The sequence below is a fragment of the Equus przewalskii genome, chromosome 5 (assembly GCF_037783145.1).
Source record: "Equus przewalskii isolate Varuska chromosome 5, EquPr2, whole genome shotgun sequence".
NCBI lineage: Eukaryota > Metazoa > Chordata > Mammalia > Perissodactyla > Equidae > Equus > Equus przewalskii.
In genome coordinates this window covers 40,061,631-40,082,255 of record NC_091835.1, presented here as the reverse complement: position 1 = coordinate 40,082,255, position 20,625 = coordinate 40,061,631, and the positions used below count along the sequence as shown (strand labels likewise).

At 33.8% G+C, this 20,625-nt stretch overlaps 1 pseudogene; it reads left to right on the top strand.

Moving 5' to 3' along the window:
* The first annotated feature begins 3,327 nt into the window (after window positions 1-3,327).
* Window positions 3,328-4,196, top strand: LOC139083434 (taste receptor type 2 member 43-like; annotated as a pseudogene).
* The last annotated feature ends 16,429 nt before the right edge of the window (window positions 4,197-20,625 follow it).

Below are 20,625 nucleotides of genomic sequence, written 5' to 3'. Positions count from 1 at the left end.
CTACAACACAAAATATATTCTGTAATCATCACAATTCAATATTTTAATTAAACAATAGTAATAGTAATCATAATAATAATAGTATTGATATTCCATAATCTGGAAAGTAAACTACTCATTTATTCAATCATAGGTAAAATAAAACAAAACGAAAAAATATGTTGGAGTAAATCCAAAATTTGGAAATGAAAAAGAACAAAAGCACTATCTAAGTGGAATCTTGAAAATTTCAGCCTAAGCTGGAAAATTAATATGTATGAATTCATTTATTTAAAAAAATGTTAAAAATGATTAATGGGCCAATTATTTAACTCAAGAATACAGAAATGTTGAGAGGTTAATGAATATATGCGGAATAAGCCAAATGCCCTAGTGCAATGAAAAGAAAATGCAGATGCAAATAAGCATGAAGAATTAAAGGGGAAACAGATTGTGAATAAACATATTCTAGAACAAATATGCTGCTGCAAATTCTCAAGCACTGGGTTAAATATACAATACCAGCCCTGAAGTCTCCTCTGAAGGCACTTTGGCCTGAAATACATTAAGGATACAGGAGAAAACACGTGAACATGATGTCACACTTCAAGTCTTTGTCAATATGTAATTTTTTAATACTAAGCAAAATATTGATGGCAGGTGTTAGAGGATCTTTTATTCCCTATGCTCAATGAATTTTCATTAAATGGAAAAAAGCAGTAAAAAAAAAATTAGAGGCTGGCCCCATGCCCCCGTGGTTGAATTCACGTGATCTGCTTTGGCAGCCCAGAGTTTTGCTGCTTTGGATCCTGGACATCGACCTAGCCTGGATCATCAAGCCATGTTAAGGTGGCGTCCCACATAGCAGAACTAGAAGGACCTACAACTAGAATATACAACTATGTACTGGGGGGCTTTGGGGAGAAGACCAACAAAAGAAGAAGAAAAAAGATTTACGACAGATGTTAGCTCAGGTGCCAATCTTTAGGATAAAAAAAGACATAAAAATGAATGACAAAATACATGTTAAAAAATAGAAAAAAGTTAAGAATAGAATAATGTTTACTTAGTTTTATTGTATATAGAAATTTATACTCAATGCTCTACATGTTTTATCAAGTATAATTTTGAACACAATTATACCACATTTGGTGCATAGGGAACCAGGAACAAAAAAGGTTAAGTACCTTGCCCAAGGTCACACAGCTAGAAAGTGGAAAAAATTGAAATGTTAGCACAAGCAATCTGATTCCTAAGCTTGCATTATCAACTAGCTTATAATCTGAATATAATAATGAGAGAGGAAATTAATGAGAGAAAATTAAAATAAAATATAGATGAGGTTAAAACCAAAGGATTCTTTGTGAAAATCAATAAACAGACCAAAAGCAAATACACAATATTAGAAACATAATAACTGTACATAGTAAAACAGGAAGTGGTTTATATAAGCACAAATTTTCAGCAAAAAATTCAGGTAAATTGGATATTTTTTAGTGCTTGTCTCAGTAGTGCCACAGCTTCTCCAGTGCCAGGGTCCTGAGGTGCATGCTGATCTGCAGTACCCTCAGCACCTTTTTCCAGCATGCCTCTGGAGCAGTTTCACAGCAGAGCACCTCATAAGATATCTTTCAGTGAACAGCTTTCCCAACACGCAGGAGGTAGATTTCTGGCAAGGTCTAGACAGTGGATTTCTAGCATTTTCTGGTGACACAGCTCTGTGAGCCATAGCCGTCCCATCTTCAACAAGGTCTGGTTCTGAGCATGAATGAGTGGAAGGTTTTCCTTGGGCGCCACATCTTAGACCCAGGGAGAATGACTCTTCCTTATATCTTCTATTTCTGTATTCTGTAGAGGCCTCTTTACTTCTTTCTATCAATCCCTCAGGACTCCAGTCCTCTGTCACAGTTAATCACTCTTTATGTTAAACTATTCCTCATCAAATTTCTATGTGGTGAAAAAGACAAAACAGATTTTTTTATTGCAGACAACATGTTTACCTACAGATAATTCACAAAGTAATAAATTTATCAAATAAAATAAGTTTAGCAAAATTGCCAAAGTATCCATGCATATCCATTCACCAGTAAAAACTAATTAGAATATGACATTTGAAATTGAACTTTTCCACAGTTGCAATAAAAACTATAAGGTACCTGGAAATAAGTCTCCAAAGTAATACATCATATATTATTGAGACATTTATTAAATTGTATTGAAGAGCATAAAATAAGATTTAAACAAATTTAATAGATACCATATTCTTGAGAAGATAGAATCAATTTCCTAAGATAGAAATGGTGTCCAAATCCTTGTGCCCAATGCAATTCCAATCAAAATCACAATGGAATTTCAGGAATATTTGTAAAATTGCTGAATATTTTAATTAAATAATTAATATTTTAACATTACATAAACTGAAGAGAAAAATCTTTGTTACAAAACTAAGTATGAGAGATATACTGGATAAATATTAAAAATGGCCTGAAAACCTGATGTAAGAGAAGAAGATTTAAATCTAGATGACCTCCATGATATTCACTTTCATTTGGGAAATTATAGGACAATAACCTGTGTCCTACATTTCCTTAGAATTTTTCAGGAGACCAAATGAAATGTGTACGTGGTGTGTTTGTGTGTGTGTGCGTGTGTGTGTGTGTGTGTTTGTGTGAAGACAATAAAGCTGTTTATAAGTACTGTTTATCAGCACTCAATTTTAGAGAGTGTTAGCTTTCCTGAGGTTCCTAGGGGAACTGGGAAGTTTTTGATAGGAAGAACTTGGAAAACTTATGGATAAGTTCCTTTAAGTCTTTCTACGTGGATCCAACATTTTTGCTAAAATATTCTTCATTGATAATGATCTATTAGGGTCATCACTACATGACTAAGATCCATCTACCAATTTAGACATTTGCTGCACGTTCTATGTATTAGATTTTAAAATTTTACTAGCTAATGTCTAAGCTTGATGAATCCAAGTTATGTAGAGGTTAGGAAAGGCAAAAATTGCAAAACAGTGAAAGAGAATATGTCTTTATTTGAATGTTAGCAGGTGAGACTTTAGCTTTCATTTAAAAGCCAGCTATGAAATATTCTAGCCTATGGCAGACACACAGTGTATGAACAAGATTTCGTTTAACTTGTTTTGGGATTGTTTTTCATAAAGACCGCTTTAAACCCATCCATTAACATATCTTGTTGTTTTCCTGCTTGACGTTAACCTCAGAATTTAAAAGAAAACAAGAATTTTACTGCACATCCAGAAACTAGGTTCTTGTGGAATTTTAGGTCACGATATTAAGGAAGCATGACCAGTGATATGAGGCTGAGCACTTTTTCCCCCAAGGCATGATAAGTTCACTACGGAGCATTTTTTCCAACTAGCAACTGAAGAATTTGTTCTAGGAAATTTGGCCAATGTCTTCATAGCATGGGTGCATAGAACTGCATTGACTGAATGAAGAGACAAAAGATGTCCTCAGCTGATTAAATTCTAACTTCTCTGACAGTCTCCAGGATTGGTCTACTTTGGGTAATATTAATAAATTGGTATTCAATTGTTTAACCCAGCTTTACATAGTTTAGAAGCAAGACTATTTATATTGCCTGGTCAATAACCAACCATTTTGGCATCTGGCTTGCCACTAGCCTCAGTATATTTTATTTGTTCAAGATAGCAAATATCTCCAGCTTTATTTTTCTTCACTTAAAGTGGAAAGTTAAAAGAGTGGTTCCCGTGATACTGTTGAGGACTTGGATCCTTTGGTTTTTCATCTAGTAGTGGTAAGCATAGATAAAAGTATGTGCATGAATGACTACAAAGGATGCATCACTCGGAAGACCAAATTGAGGGACATTTTACGCCTTTCCAATAACTTCATACCCTTTATATGTCACTGACATCTTTTCTGCTGTTAATATTTTATCTATGGAAACATCTTAAGAAGATGCAGCTCAATGGCAACGATCCCAACATCCCAGTACCAAGGTCCACAAAAGAGCCATGCAAACTGCAGTCTCCTTTCTCTTGCTATATGCTGGTTACTTCCTGGCTCTAGTTATCTCAGTTTGGAGTTCTAATAGGCTGCATAACAGACCACTCATTTATCTTGATTTCAGGAAAGGAGAAGATAAGACAGGCCTTTCTGTCATTTCTGTGGCAGCTGAGGTGCTGGCTGAAAAAAAGAGAAGTAAGTGGGCTAGTATGTGTCTTCTAGCAAGAAACAAACTATCAGTCTTTATAAGCTTTATATATATGTGACAATAAATAATAATGACTTGATGGTACAGATAAGGAAGATTAAATTTAATACAAGTAGGTAAAAAGCTTACGAAATTCAAGTTGTAGAAGAAGCATGGAGAAGAAAAAAGCATGGAGAAGAAAAACCGCAGCCATGAACTGTGGTTAACGATGTTAAAATGATTTTTTATGTTGAATTCTTATTACGGAAAACCCATACAAATTCACATGTGATGAGGTATTTCTTTAAGGCTTACTTTCCATGAGAAATTTCTTCAACTTGAAGGCTTTTTGTTTGGTGTGACTTAGTTTGCTTTTCCAGTCCTACTTTCTTTTCAGATTCATTTATTTGGAGACATTAAAATAAGAAACATTTAAAATATGTAATGTGAACATATACATTCATGAAACATTTGGTTACTAAGCATAAAAGTTATTTTTACTTTGCACTCTATATACTTCATAATCTGTTAATTCTCTCATACATATTAAGATAAATTTATTTATAATGCTCATCTTTAATAATATGTCAGATGTTAACCTCTAGTTTGGGAGTGGTTTATTGAATAACTTGATTTAATTGGCATACTGGATTTTTATGGAAAGTGATCAAGAGTAGATATTCTGAATAATCCCAAAATTATGAAATAATTTTAATAAAGATTAAAAAATGATGCTTATGTTCACCAGGATCTATATATAAGAATATTCATAACAGCATTATTATAGGAGTATATTCCGTCAACAGTAGAATGGATGAATAAAATGTGGTAAATTCATCTAGTTGAACACTATTAAACAACAAAAATAAATAAGCTACAATTTCATACCACCACACGGATAATTGCTTCACATAAATACAATTTTAAATAAAAGGAACTAGAGTCTCCCCTCCCCCCAAAACAACCCCCACATAAATGATTTCACTTTCCTGAGAACCAGAGTTAGGCAAAAATGAAACTATAATATCTAGAAATCATATTTATTTATGTAGCAAAACAACAAAGAATATTACGGAAATTACTTCCACAAAGGATGGTGGTTCTGTTTGGGAATAAAATAGGTGGAGTGGTCAGGAAGGGGCATGCAGTGAGCTTCATTTTTTTTTTTAACCAGTGTCCAATTTAGAAGAATGTATTAAACTAAACATCCTCTTCCTCTTTATCATAGCTTCTTTCAAAAATGTTGTCACTATTATTAACTACTTTATTCTAGAAAAATGTATCATATATTTTGCTTTTGCATGTATTAAAAACCCCATCAGGGACTGGACCAGTGGCATAGCAGTTAAGTTCAGGTGCTCTGCTTTGGTGGCCCAGCGTTTGCCATTTTGGATCCTGGGCACAAACCTACACACCACTTATCAAGCCATGCTGTGGTAGGCATCCCACATATAAAATAGAGGAAGATGGGCATGGATGTTAGCTCAGGGCTAATCTTCCTCAGCAAAAACAGGAGGACTGAGGGCAGACATTAGCTCAGGGCTAATCTTGCTCAAAAAAGACAAAAAAAACCCCATCATACATTGTTATTATTTTTAAACAATCATATTCCACAAGACAAATAAAAAGAAAAAAAATCTTACATGTTTACCCTTGTGGTTAGCCATATCTGATGCTGTCATCAGATATGACAGCATCTTTGTATAGATTCCTATTTCCATCTGGTATCACTTTCTTCTTGCCTTGAGGATGTCCTTTCAGATTTACTGTAGTGTATGTCTGCTGGTGATAAAGTCTTTTTGCTTTTTATGTCTGAAAAGGTCTTTATTTCTCCTTCAGTTTTGAAAAACATTTTGCCAGAGTATTTTAGGTTGAGACATTTTTTACCTCTTCCAGCACTTTCAAGATGCTACAGTAGATTCTTGCTTACACTATTTCTTAGTAGAAATCTTCTACCATTCTTATTTTTTTCCTCTGAACATAACATTTTTTTCTCTGGCTGCTGTTAATATTTTCTCTTTAGAACTACTTTTGAGAGAAATTTCATTACGATGTGACTTGGTTTAGCATTTTTTTTTGTTTCTTGTGCTTGGAGTTATTGAGTTTCTTGGGTTTATGGTTTTATCATATTTGGGAAAATTTTGCCCATTATTTCTTCTCCTCAGCCCTGCCTTTTTGATCACTCTAATTACACATCCATTAGGCCTCCTGAAGTTCTCCAAAGATCAACAATGATGTTTTTGTTTTTCAAAGTTCTTTTTCTTTCTATGCTTCATTTTGGATAGTTTCTGCTGCTATGTCTTCAAGTTTACTAATATTTTCTTATGCAGTGTCTAATCTACAGTTAGTCCCATCCAGCGTCTTTTGTTCTTAATCTCAGATATTGTAATTTTAATCCCTAGAAGTTCAATTTGGGTCTTCTCTATACCCTCCTTGTATCTTAACTTTTTGGACATGTGGAATAGAATTATGATAACTGTTTTAATGTCTTTGTGTGCTAACTCTAAAATCTGTGCCAATTCAAATTTGGCTGTGTTGATTTTTCTTCTCATTTTGGGTTATATTTATTGCTTCTTTGCAGACCTGATAATCTTTGATTAGATGTCAGACATTGCGAATTTTACCTTGTTGAGTACTGGATATTTTTGTATTCCCATAGATATTTATGAGCTTTGTTCTGGGATGCAGTTAAATTACTTAAAATCAGTGTGACACTTTTGGGTCTTGCTTTTAAGACTTGTTAGTCAGGATCAGAACAGTGTTAATCGAGAGCTAGTTATTCCCCACCAATGCGGCAAGACTTTTATGTGTATTCTGCTCAGTGCCCTGTGAAATATGAGGTATACCAGTGTCTTATTCCATTGAAATTGCAGAAACAACAACAGCAAAAATAGGCTGGGTGGCTTATGAATAACAGAAATTCATTTTTCACAGTTGTGGAGTCTGGGAAGTCCAAACTCAAGGAGCAGGAAGATTCAGTGTCTGGCGAAGGCCCATTTACCTGTTCATAGATGGAGGTCTTTGAGAGTCCTCACATGGCAGAAGGGACAAGGGAGCTCTTTTGAGTCTCTTTTATAAAGACACCAATCCCATTCATAAGGGCTCCACAATCATGAGCTAATCACCCCCCAAAGATCACTCTTCTAAGTTAAATTACGTTGAGAGTTAGGATTTAACATACGAATTTAGGGGGAACACAAACATTTAGTCTATAGGCCTGGGCTATAGCTAGGTTCTTATTCCTGCATCGTGCCCTGAAACTTTCTCAAGGCCATCTTCTTGGGTAATCATAAGTCTCACGTTATTTCTTTCCCATCTCTCAGGGATTAGTGTCCTTCATTCCCTGATGTTTAGTGTCTTGAAATCTGTTATTTCATATATTTTCTCTGATTTTTAAATTTTCAGATAGGAGGGTAAATCTGGTCCAGATTATTCCATTTTTGTGAGAAGTGGAAGTTCCTAAGCCAAAGTTCTTTGGATAACTTTTAGTTTTTTTATTTGAATCTCTTCTTTTTAAAAAAATCATTTAAAACTCAATGAAGTTAATTATTTATCTACTAATTAGTAATTATTTTGCCATAAAATACCTCCTTAGAGACAATATTCTTTACTAATAAATTTCTTATTTCAGTTAAAATATAAATAAATAAATAAATAAAACTACTATGAGAATTCATGTCAAGTATTTGCATGAGGATATGATCTCGTTTCTCTGGAGTAAATACCAAAAAATGGAATGTCTGAATCATAGAATACATATTTGTTTAGCTTTTTAAGAAACTATATATCTTTGCTTCAAAGTAGTTGTGTCATTTTATATTCCCACCAATCCACATATCCATCAACAAGTGAAAGGATAAATTAATTTTGGTGTTTTTCACACAATGGAGTACTACTCAGTGATAAAAAAGAATGAACTATTGACATATGCAGAAATGTGTATAAATCTTACTATAATTATGCTGAGTGAATTAGACTTCTAGCCAGACGAAAAAGAGTATATGATGTATGACTTCATTTACATTCTAGAATATTGAAACTAATCTACAGTGAGAGAAAGTGGTTGCCTGGGAATGGTCTCGGGGGAGTGGGCAGTGAAGGATGTGGAGGAGTAGCAAAGAAATTACAAGACATGAGGAAATTTTGGGGGTAATATGTATGTTTGTTATTTTGATTAAAGTGTTGGTTTCACAGATATATAAATATGTGACACTCATCCAATTGTACACTTTAAGTATGTGCAGACTATTGTATCTCAATTAGTATTAAAAACAGTTCAGGAGGAAAACTACACACAGATATGTCTTCTGAGAAACTTTCTCTTTAATACTTTTGAAGAGTTCAGTCTTTTCACTTTCCTTTCCCTTCTGTGTATTGGCATCCCAGACCTTCTGTTAATTGGGATATGATGTATGGAAAATCTCCTTTTTGGCTTGTGTACCTTATGTGAAACTGGTTTGTCTTTCCACAAGGCCTACTTTTTGAATGCAGAAGGCTGTAGGTGTATATGTGTGTGTGCACATATATGCATGTTTGCATGCATGCATGCTTGCATGTGTGCGTGTGATAGGGGGATAGAAGAGTAGCCACAGAGAGCTCCTTTGGGGTTAGTCCTACCTTTCTTGTGATCTAGGTTCTGTTTCATCTTCTAAACTCCCATGAAAGCCCAGTTTTAAAGCCCACTCCATTATCTTATCTTTGTTTACACTTTTGTGGAAGTTGGTGTGTTCCTCAAATTCAGCTCAATGTTCTGAAAGATGCCAAACCTGGAATACCCATCATACTTTTGCCTAGGTGGTGTGTTGGGGTTTCTACTCTTGAGAATTTTTCCTTGAAATTCCCCATTTTTGCCTTTCTAACTCTTCAATTTAGATTACTCTAAATTAGAGAGTAATATTGACAGTTTTATAGGATTTTCTTGAGTACTTTATTGCTTCAATATTGTTTTTTGAAAGTTAGTAAGAATAAGTATTATGATTTTACTCCACCACCTTGTTTAGGAAAGCTATAAAATTACTTACTTACATTGGAGTTTGATTTGACAGTCAGAGAGCAGATGTTGCTGGAGAGATGTAAGAACAAGCTGAATAAAATCCAAAGGTCTTTGATAGGGGAGTGGGTATTACTGAGTGGTGGAGAGGCACAAAATGAAGACAATGCGTGCTCTGCAGATGAGCCTCTCCTCTTCTCAATATTGCCCATATCTGGCTTTAACTGAGAGACTGCTTTGTGGGATAAAGGGAGAGTTCAATCACTTCTTACAAGCCCTGTAAATGGTTCCCAAAGTTTGCTGAATATTTTCAGTTGAGTATTAAATAATATCAAGTGTAGTCATGTTTTAAAGATATCTTGATATCTAATATTATTTTCAACATCAAGAGAAGCTTAGTGAATGTTAATGAAGGAATGAAAGTCTGAATTATTAGAGAGATAGGCAAGAGGTTTTGAATCCAAATGATTTTCCTAAGCCTTATTTTCCTATTGCCAAAAAGAAGACAGTCATGGGGCTGGCCCCGTGGCCGAGTGGTTAAGTTCACGCACTCCGCAGCAGGCGGCCCAGTGTTTCGTTGGTTCGAATCCTGGGCGCGGACATGGCACTGCTCATCAGACCACGCTGAGGCAGTGTCCCACATGCCACAACTAGAAGAACCCACAGCGAAGAATACACAACTATGTACTGGGGGGCTTTGGGGAGAAAAAGGAAAAAATAAAATCTTTAAAAAAAAAAAAAAAAAGAAGACAGTCATTCCTGCACAACAATCCCACAAGGTTTCTGCGTATGGACACTTACCAACCGTTCATTGGTAAATAAATATAAATTATTGGCATCCCATTCAGGAGTTGTGGCTTCTCTGGGTTCACTTAGGAAACTTGAATGCTTTGGATAGCACAAGCTTTGCGTAAACTATGGAAACGTCCCTTTGGTCTTCTTTCATCACACCTCAATGGTAACAATTTTAGTGTTCACCAAACTGCATACACTAATGTAGATTTTTGCTATGTTATGTTGTTATGTTAGAGCTCTATGCATTGAATTTTTTAAGGTGATTGAAAATAAGTCAAACTGGTGAACAAATTGTGTAGAGATTAAATAAGGCAAGCATTGCAAAATAATGAAAGAGAATATGTGTTTGCATGTTAGCAAATGAGAGTGCAGTTCTTTTACCATCAAGTGTGAGAAATTTCACTTTGAGAATACACAGGATCTGGATCAGAGTGCAGCCAGCTGTCCAGGAGAAAACGATTTTTATAAAGAGAGCTATGTGCCCATCCGTCAGCACACCTTAGTGCTTTCTGCCTTGATATTGAGCCTACAATTTTTTTAAAGGAAGAAACTGTGTGTTCAAGAAACAAGTAGAAATACTATTTAAGTGCAGTAAATCAAGAACTTGTCAACATTGCAATTAGACATTGAAGCTCTCTCTTTACAGACATGGTAAACGCCTTGCATAGCTTCATCTTCATTTTAATAAATATAGAAATAATAACTGGTAGTTTGGCGAATGGATTCATAGCGCTGGTGAGCTGCATTGACTGACTCAAGAAACAAAAGATCTCCTCAGCAGATCGAATCATCACTGGTTTGGCGATCTCCAGAATTTGTCTGATTTTGGTAATAACGGTGACCTGGTTTACAAAGGAGTTTTATCCATCTTCATATACAAATAGAAAGAAAGTTACGCTTATTAGTATTGCTGGGACCATGGGCAATCATTTTAGCTTCTGGCTTGCCACAGGCCTCAGCTTCTTTTATTTTCTCAAGATAGCCAATTCTTCAAATTCTGTTTTTCTTTACCTAAAGCATAGAGTATATCCTTAAATTTTTTTCTCCTATTAATCTTCTCCCTATGGAAACATGTCAAGAATATGAAGCGCAATACAACAGGATTCAGAGATCCCAGCGTCAAGGTCCATATAAGAGCCATGAAAACTGTGATCGTTCCTCTTACTGTATACTATTTACTTCCCGTCGCTTATCATAACAATTTTCCGTTCTGAGGTGATACAGAACAAATCAACCATTGTGCTTGGTCAGGCTCTTGCACATCTTTATCCTTCAGGCCACTCACTTATCCTAATTCTGGGAAATGGTAAACTAAGAAAGGCTTCACTTTCTGTGCTGTGGCAGCTAAGGTGTGGTTGAAAGCCGGAAACCCTCAGATTCATAGACCACTCTGGAGAACATCATATATAATCTAGAAGGAAAAAATTAAGGAACTTTTGTATGGTACATCACCTTTCCTCGATGTTCTTCTATAATGTGTGATACTGAACATTTTAAAATGTTTATTGGGCATAAGCTCTTTTCAGCGCTTATAAAATTTTAGTTGCATGTATTTATATTTAGCATATTCATACAAATAAAAAATTAAGTGGGCTAATTAACAGAGATTTTGCCAGCAACAAATAATATAAACAGTATTTCAGTTTTCACTTCTTTGGAAAATTTTCATAAAATTGCCAAAAGTAAACATGGCAGATATACATTTAATAAAACGCGAAAGTTGCACTTTTTGTGCACATCAGATTTCCAGTTGTAAGAATCAATTTACAGAAGTTTGTCAGAAATTTTTCAGAATCAAGAAGTAACTTGTATTTCACTCACTCATTCCACTTCATTACCTTTTGATTCAATGATTCATGATATATATTTATTTGTTTATTTATACATTATCAGAAAACTGAAAATTTCCTTGGAAATTCATTGATTGATATTTCCTATTGTAATCTTTAACTATGTATACAAACGATTTAGACTTTAATGCACAAACTTCCAAACTTTTAGCTTGTAATTGTCAGTGAATTTAAAATCTTAATTTGGGGCTGGCCCCGTGGCCGAGTGGTTAAGTTCGTGCGCTCCGCTGCAGGCAGCCCAGTGTTTCGTTGGTTCGAATCCTGGGCGATGACATGGCACTGCTCATCAAACCACGCTGAGGCAGCGTCCCACATGCCACAACTAGAATGACCCACAACGAAGAATATACAACTATATACCCGGGGGCTTTGGGGAGAAAAAGGAAAAAAATTAAATCTTAAAAACAAAAACAAACAAAAAATAAATAAATAAAATCTTAGTTTGTGGGTTGATTTTTTAAAGCTATGCTTTCTTTGACCGTGTACTCTTGGGTCACTGGTGAGTGAAAAACAGAATGGACATTAAAGAAAAGATTAGAAAAATGCATGAAAAATAGACATATGAACTTAAGACACACATGACTTTTACAGGATTGATTTGACAATGAAAAGAAGATTGGACTTAATCTAATATGTCAAAGTTTATTTAAAATCAAGTTCAAGTAGAGAGACAAAGGGTAAACATGCCCTGGGGGCAATGTTGCTAACTTTTGACTATAATGAAATGCTGTCTATTACTGTCTGTCTCTAGAGTAGAATGTATGATCCATATGACCAACAAATTAGTTAGTCTTGTTCGTTATTGTAGCCTGAAGACCTAAAAGAGAGCCTAGCACACAAGGAAGTTCAATAAACATTTGGTCAATCAAGAAGTGAATGAATAATTGAGTGATCTGTATATGCTAGAACTGGAAGAGCAAGCTTAGTCCTACCAAACTTGAAACCTGCATATTGCAAAGATTTCCTGGACTCAACTTGTAAATTTATATTTATACTCCATGAGTTCAAGCAGTTCCAGCAGCCAGAGCAGCAGACTCCTCTGGGGGGTGGAGAATTTATCACCGGGAAAGCACATACCTAGGAAAGAAGCTGGTTTTATAATCTGAAGCAGAAATAAATCAGAATGAAAACAAAAAACTGGAAGTCACTATCACAATAGTATCCAAAAAAATAGGAGAATTTGTCTTTTGGTTTCTTTATGAATGGTTACTTTCTTATGATATTTGCTAGCTGGTTATTGTGCAATCACAAAGATTTTTAAAAAGTGAATTAGTAACTAGTTATGGTGTTGAATTGTTACAATACTTTTTCTTTCTTGCTTGCTGTCTTTAGTTGATTTGTTGTTATTTTCTGGGTAATAAAACATATCTGCAAGTAATGACACCTTTACGCCTTCCATACGAATATGCATATCTCTTTTATGTGCTTGATTGTCTAATGTTAAATAAAAATATTCACTACATTGATAGGCATTCTTATTTTGTTCCTTTTTTGTTAGAGAATTCTCTAGTGTGTCACAGATACATATAAGATTAACAGTTACTTTGAGATGCATAATTTTGATGGTGTTCAGAAAGTGTCCATATTTTGCTTACAAAAATTATTTTTGAAAATTATATTCAAGATTATCAAAGACAACATTGGTGTTTTTTGAAATGATAATATTTTTTTCCTCTTCTGATTTATTTAAAAAATAATGAACATTCTTTGACATTCCTGGAATAAAGCCTACTTGATCATCATATAGCTAATAATATACCATTTGAATTTGTTTAAAAATATTTTACTGTTTTTTTAAAAATGTGATTTATTAGTTATTATCTTTGTTAGAGTAGTCATATCAGGATTATTTCTTTTTATTCAAAAACTTGAGACATTTCAATATTTTGTGTAAATTGTCATTTTAAAGGACTGTTATTTGAGGAGATCTTTCATAAAACTGCTTATACCCAGCAACTTTTGGGAAGAGTCAATCCTCTGTTAAACTTCATAATATTTTACTTAGATATTAAGTACTTTAACTTTAATATATTTTAATATCATTTTGTATCATGTCATTTTGTATTTTATATCTGCAGAGATTGACCATTTTGCATTTTTCAAGTTTACTTTTTCAGTATTTAGAAAAACATGTCTTCTCTTTTTAAGCATTTTTCTTCGACTTTACCTGGTTACACCTAAGACTGTTTCCGGTTTTAATTTAAGAATTTTAACACATTTTTCTCAATTTTATTGCATTTTCAAGAAGTTATTACTGTTAATCCTGAATTTGAGTAATTTCTTTTCATCTATTTAATGTTACTTTCACTTGTATTTTATGATGCTTATTTCTGCTCTCTCAGGTTTACTTTATTTCTCCTTTTTTAATTATTTGAGTTTATTTCTTACTGAATTTATTTTTAATACTCTTAGTATAAAATCATACAGATATCTGAAATTTCCTCCGATTATTATGTCAACCAAATCGCTTGAGTTTTTACATATCTATTCACATTATTTTATTTTCAAAATTGTCAGTAAATTTAAGTTTTCTGTTTGATCAGATATTTATATTATATAAGTATTTTAAGAATGTAAGTAGTTTGATTTGTATTTGATTTCCATTTTTAAATTATTTTCTAGGGTTATGATAATCTGACTTATAAAAGTATACTGTATATTTCCATTTTATTTTCTTTAAATAAATTCTATTAGGAAAGAATGAGCTTTTTGTTTTAAGTTACAAAATTTGACGTATATATATGAATATAGTATTAAGAATTTTTAATGTGTTATTTAAGACATTGTTTTTCTAATTTTTGTCTCTTTTATCTGTTAAAGTTTTTGAGTCTTCTGCTGCAGTTACAATGTATTCATTATCTTCTGTAATATCCAATGGTTTCTGTTAACTTATTTTTTTTTCAAATCTGTGTAATTTGACATATAATTTTCTTACAGGGACAAGCTTCCAATATTAGAACAGTTGTAGAATCTATCTTAAATTATTGGAATATTTAAAAATATATGGAAAGATTAAGCATAACTGGATACAAAATAGTCTTGATTAGATTTTCCTCCAAAAATATATTATATATAATAAGTATATATATATATATAAATTTATATATATGGAAATATATTTCACTTTTTTAAAAAAGAAAAACACTTGCATTTTAACAGGTTTAGGTAACTTAAGTAAATAGGAAAAGAAGGTATAATTCTGAAAATAATAGATAGTATAGTGAATTACAAATGGTCACAATCTCTTTAACACTTCTCTCATCAAGAAGGGAAGCTACTTCCTCTCTCTTTGAATGTAGGCAGGCTCTGTAACTGCTTTGATCAGTAGAATATGGCATAATGCTGTTTCTAGGCCCTGTGTTATGATACTGGCATTATTCACTCCCTGTCTTTTGGAACATTTACTCTTGGAACCAAGCCACCATATTGTGAGAATCCAGGCCACAGAGAGAGGTCATGGTAGGCATCTAGATGTGTAGGTCCTGCAGAGCTCTTTGCTGACAATCTGCATCAACTGCCAGCCATTGGATTGAACCATGTTAGATGTGCAGCCCATTTGAGCCTTCAGATGACTCTGGTCCCAGTCTTCATCTAAAGACATTGAAATGAAAGACCAAAATTAAGAACTGCCTGGCCAAGCCCAGCCAATCCACAGAACCATAAAAAAAAAAGGATACACTTCTGTTTTAATCCACTAATTTTTTGAGGTGGTTTTTAACGTAGAAATACTGTAGATATTTAGAGTAGATAGAGAAAGAAATAGAAATAATTCCATCAATCTAATCCCAAAGCAAGAAAAGAGAACAGAAGAAAAGAGAAAGAGTGGTAACTAGCACAATTCTGATAAGATAGTAAAACAGTCCAATATCATCACAAATTCCAATGAATTTAAGTAATTTGCTTTATTTCCTATCAAAAGACACAGAATTTAATTTTAAATAAGACAACAAAACACAACTATATTCTACTTATAAGAGATATACCTAAAGCAGAAAACCATAGAGATTGAAAATATGTAGATTAGACAGCCTGCCCCATGGTGTGACGGTTAAGTTCGCATGCTCCACTTCAGCAGCCTGGGATTCACAGGTTCCGATCCCGGGTGCAGACCTACACACTGCTTATTAAGACACGCTGTGGCAGGTTTCCCACATATAAAATAGAGGAAGATGGGCACGGATGTTAGCTCAGGGCCAAGCTTCTTCAGCAAAAAGAGGAGGATTGGCGGTGGATGTTAGCTCAGGTTTAATCTTCTCAAAAAAGTAAGAAAGAAAGAAAGAATGAATGAAAATAAGTGGCTAAAAATGTACCAAATAGTAATGATCACAGTGACTGCTGCTTGCCTCCCAGTATCTATTAACCTTTCCTTTGTTAATGACAGAGTCTCACTGCTGTGTAGGATGTATTTGTGCCACGGATGCTTATCTGTGTCGTTTTTAGTTATAGGAGAGAGAGATACTTTTCCATATGGTTAAGTTACTAGCATTCAATTTATTGTTTGTTTGCTTATTTTTGTCATATCTAGCTGCATTTTAACTAATGTACTACCCAAATAAAAGGATCAGACAAACGAACATTTAAAGTAGAGAGTAACAATGGTTAAAAGGTTATTTCAGAGTAATAATAATATTAGGAAATATCTGCAGAAAAGAGGCAATAAGCATAAATTTGAACATATCTAACAATACATTCCTTAATGCACAAAACTAAAAGCATCACAAATAGAAACTAATGAGTCCACAAATTGTGAGAATTTAACATGTTTCATAAACTGATATATCAAGCAGAATTAATAATGACATGAAAAATTCAAAGAACACAATTAGCAAAGTTGATCAAATACTTTTATGTGAAATCTGTACTCGATAGAAATCTATACACGATCCTTTCAAGTATTCATGAAACTTTTATACACCTGGACCATGTATGCTCTAACAAAGAGTGTCTCAACAGATACTTTAAAACAGATATTACACAGAATATAATGTGATTAAATGTTAAATTCATTTTTAAAATCTTGGAAATTAAACTACTCTCTGTTAGGTTTCTTGGTAAGAGATAAACATTTAGAACTCAACAACAAAAAAGTTCTGTGTAATCAAACTTGAGAAAATCAACTAGAGCTAAAACATCACATCCATTATTTCATATATTAGAAAAAAATTTTCTAGACAAATAAGACACACATTCAATTAAAGAACTAAGATAATGAACTGGGTAACCTCCCAAAAAAATGTAAGGAGGTCGAGAAGGAGCTAACATTTACTTTTTGCTTATTTTTTGCATGGTATCATCCTAGGCTATTATATCTAATTCTGAAAACAGTCTTTCTCCCCTTGGTTGATGAAGAATCTAAGACATAGAAGCGTTAACTAAGTTCCCAAGGTACTCAGTTGGGAAATGGAAAAAGTATTGTTTGGACCCACCAAGTCTGAAGCTATGGTCATTATGCTTTTGGAGGTGAATAAAAATAAAAGTAGAAATTAAATGAATAGAAAACTAAAGTACAATAGCGAATAGTAGCACAACCTAACCTTTTAAAGATCAAGAAACTCAAAAGTCTGATAAGAATAGTAAAGAAAAATAGAAGGCAGAAAAAAAAGTCAACATTAAGAGAAAAAGTGGGAAATAACTACACAGAGAATTGAACTTGTTGTGAATCAATGTTGTGAATAATTTTATCCCCCAAATTGAAAAACTCAGTTGAAATAACCAAGTGTTAGCATAGCATGTATCACCAAAAATTTTTGTTAATAATAAAGAACTTTAATAGATCAATTATTTTAAAGATTTTGAATCTATTATCAAAATTCAAAAAAGCTAGAAAAAGTGAAAAATTTGGTCTTACAATGCATTTCTAAAAATACATAAATGAGATTTATTCCAAGAATATGAAGATAATTTAAAACTAGAAAATAGATCATTTTAATTTATGTAAGTTCATCTCAATAGATGTTGCAAAATTACTTGACCTAATTTAACCCCTAATCAAGATTAATACCCTAACTTATTAGAAGTAAACTTCAATAACTTGAAAAGGCGTCTACTAAACAAATGCAGTTTTATAGCTAATATTGTAACATAGAAATACAGACGGTCTCCAACTTACAATGGTTTGACTTACAATTTTTCAACTGTACGATGGTGTGAAAGTGATACAAATTTTATAGAAATAGTGCCTCAAATTTTGAATTTTTATCTTTTCCCTTGCTAATGATGTGTGCTACAATAATCTCTTGTGGCACTGGGCAGTGACAGTGAAATGCGGCTCCCAGTCAGCCACTCAATCAGGAGGATAAACAACCAATACAATTACAACTATTCTGAACCCACATGACCATTTTGTTTTTCATTTTCAGTACAGTATTCAATAAATTACATGAGAAATTCAACTCTTTATTACAAAATACGGTTTGAGTTAGATGATTTTGCCCAACTCTAGGTTAATGTAAGTGTTTTGAGCACATTTAAGGTAGGCTGGGCTAAGCTATGATGCACTGTAGGTTAGGTGTATTAAATGCATTTTCGATTGACAATATTTCAACTTACAATGAGTTTATTGAGATGTAACCTCATGTAAGTTGAGCAAGATCTTAACTTCCATTTAGTCAAGATTAAGATAAAGATATTTGTTAATCATTTTATCAGAAAATTTAACCAAGTCACTATGGCAAGAAATATTAATAAATTACGTAGAAATTGAGTGGAAATTTTTTTTTTATTATATGCTGAATTCTACCTAGATAATCTAAAAGAATCAACTGACAAACTTTTAGAATAAGAAAATTTGACAAGTTTATGGGCTAGAATGTCAGCCTATACACGCCAAAAGCACGGCTATTCATCAACGGTGGTCCATTAGAATGAGGTTACAGGCTGAATATTTGTGTCCCACCCAAATTTACACGTTGAAATCCTAATCCCCATTGTGATAGTGATTGAGGATAGGGCCCTTGGGGGGTGATTAGGTCAGGAGGACAGAGTGGTATAAATGGATTAGTGCCCTTATAGAAGAAACCCAGAGAACTCCCTGCCCCCTTCCACCATAGGAGGACACAGCGAAAAGCTATAGGTCTATGAACCAGGAAACAGGTCCTCACCAGACAAGAAATCTACCCTTCCCAGCCTCTAGGACTGTGAGAAATAAGTTTCTGTTGTTTACAAGCCATCCAGACTATGGTATTCTCTTATAGCAGCCTGAACGGACTAAGACAAATGAGTAATTTAAAAATAATTCCTTTCATATTGATAACAAGAACCATCAAGTGATTACAACTAAGTCTCACAAAAGTGTTACAAAGATATTACATATAATATAACAATATAATGTCATATAATACTTTAATGAAGGAGTTAAAATATCTGAACAGTGATATGCTCGAGGATCAATTTCCTAAGATTTCAATTCTGCCCAAATAAATTCACATATTCAATAAAGTTCTAGCCAGAACTCCAACGAGATTTCTTGTGAAGTCATTTCATATGATAGAGACGGTACTAAAAATAAATTAAAAAAATAGACTATTAAACTGACGATATTGAGAACACTGACATTCAATATAGGAACAAAAATTATATTTCTAACTCACAACATAAAGAGAAGTCATATTAGATATATTATCATTCTAAATTTGAAAACAGTTATTTTAAAACTCTTACAAGAAAATCAAAATATGACTTATGGCTTCATTTTAGGCAAGCTCAAGCCATAAAGAAAAAGATTGATGAATTTGTATTTGCTGATAAAAGTAATATAATTGGTCCATCCTAAGTTAGCTGTCCAACAAACCATTAGAGTTCTATGTCTAGGCTCTTACTTCTCATGTCCTCTGACTCCTTTTAAAGGAGTAACATAACATGCCATTGTAAATATTCTAAAACAGTGCGTGAAGATGAGGGAACGTCAAAGCAATAGAGAGAACAGAGTATAGAATAGAATACAGTACACTTGCTTGTGTACAAATATGTTGTGTGTTATAAATGCATCATCTTAAGCAAGTGAGGAAAAATTAACTCTGCAATAATTACTGTTATGACATCAATATATTTTTTTAAACACTTAAGATAAATAATAGTTTTAGAAATACAAGTGTATTTCATCCCAGGAGGAATGGGAACACAGAGTTTGGGGTGGCCTGGACCAGCCTGAGACCGGCAGTGGAGTAAAGGGACCCCAGAGGGCCTATGGAGGTTGAGGAGGCTCTTGGAACACCTTTTTTGTTCTAGATGTTTTAGAAGGGTAAAAAGGTTCCTTCTAGCCCAGCAGTTTGTTTTTGTGAAAGCGTAAACTGAGTCTCAAGATAGAGACTGACCAGTGCACGGTCACCCTGCCAAGCACTGAGGACACCGTTTTCACCTCAGACCAGAGGCACAGAGCCTCTGGTACCTGCCCAGGCCCCCCTGCACCCCAGCAATGGAACAGACATGCCAGTGGGAGGGAGAGAGCAGGGACAGAAAAGGGAGGGTGGTCACCCTTCCATCCATGGTTCTCCTCCCACTGCCAGGGTCATCTCAGGGGCATATATATAGCCAATAAATGCACATAAACAGGAAGGGGCCCTCTCTGGAAAGAGATTTTAAACTTTTAAAAGTATTTGCAATGTATATGATAGAAACCAATAATAAAATGTCAATTGTAAAGTATATATAAGCTGGGTAAAGCACATAAACACAATTTCCAAATAAAAAAATACATTTAACAAAAATTCAGCCTCATATTTAAACAAAAAAGTAAACACAGTACTACTGTAAAATAAAGAATAGATATCCTTTTTTTGAATTTCAGATTGACCACATTTTCCTTTCGTTGATTATTGTATAGAGTTAGCA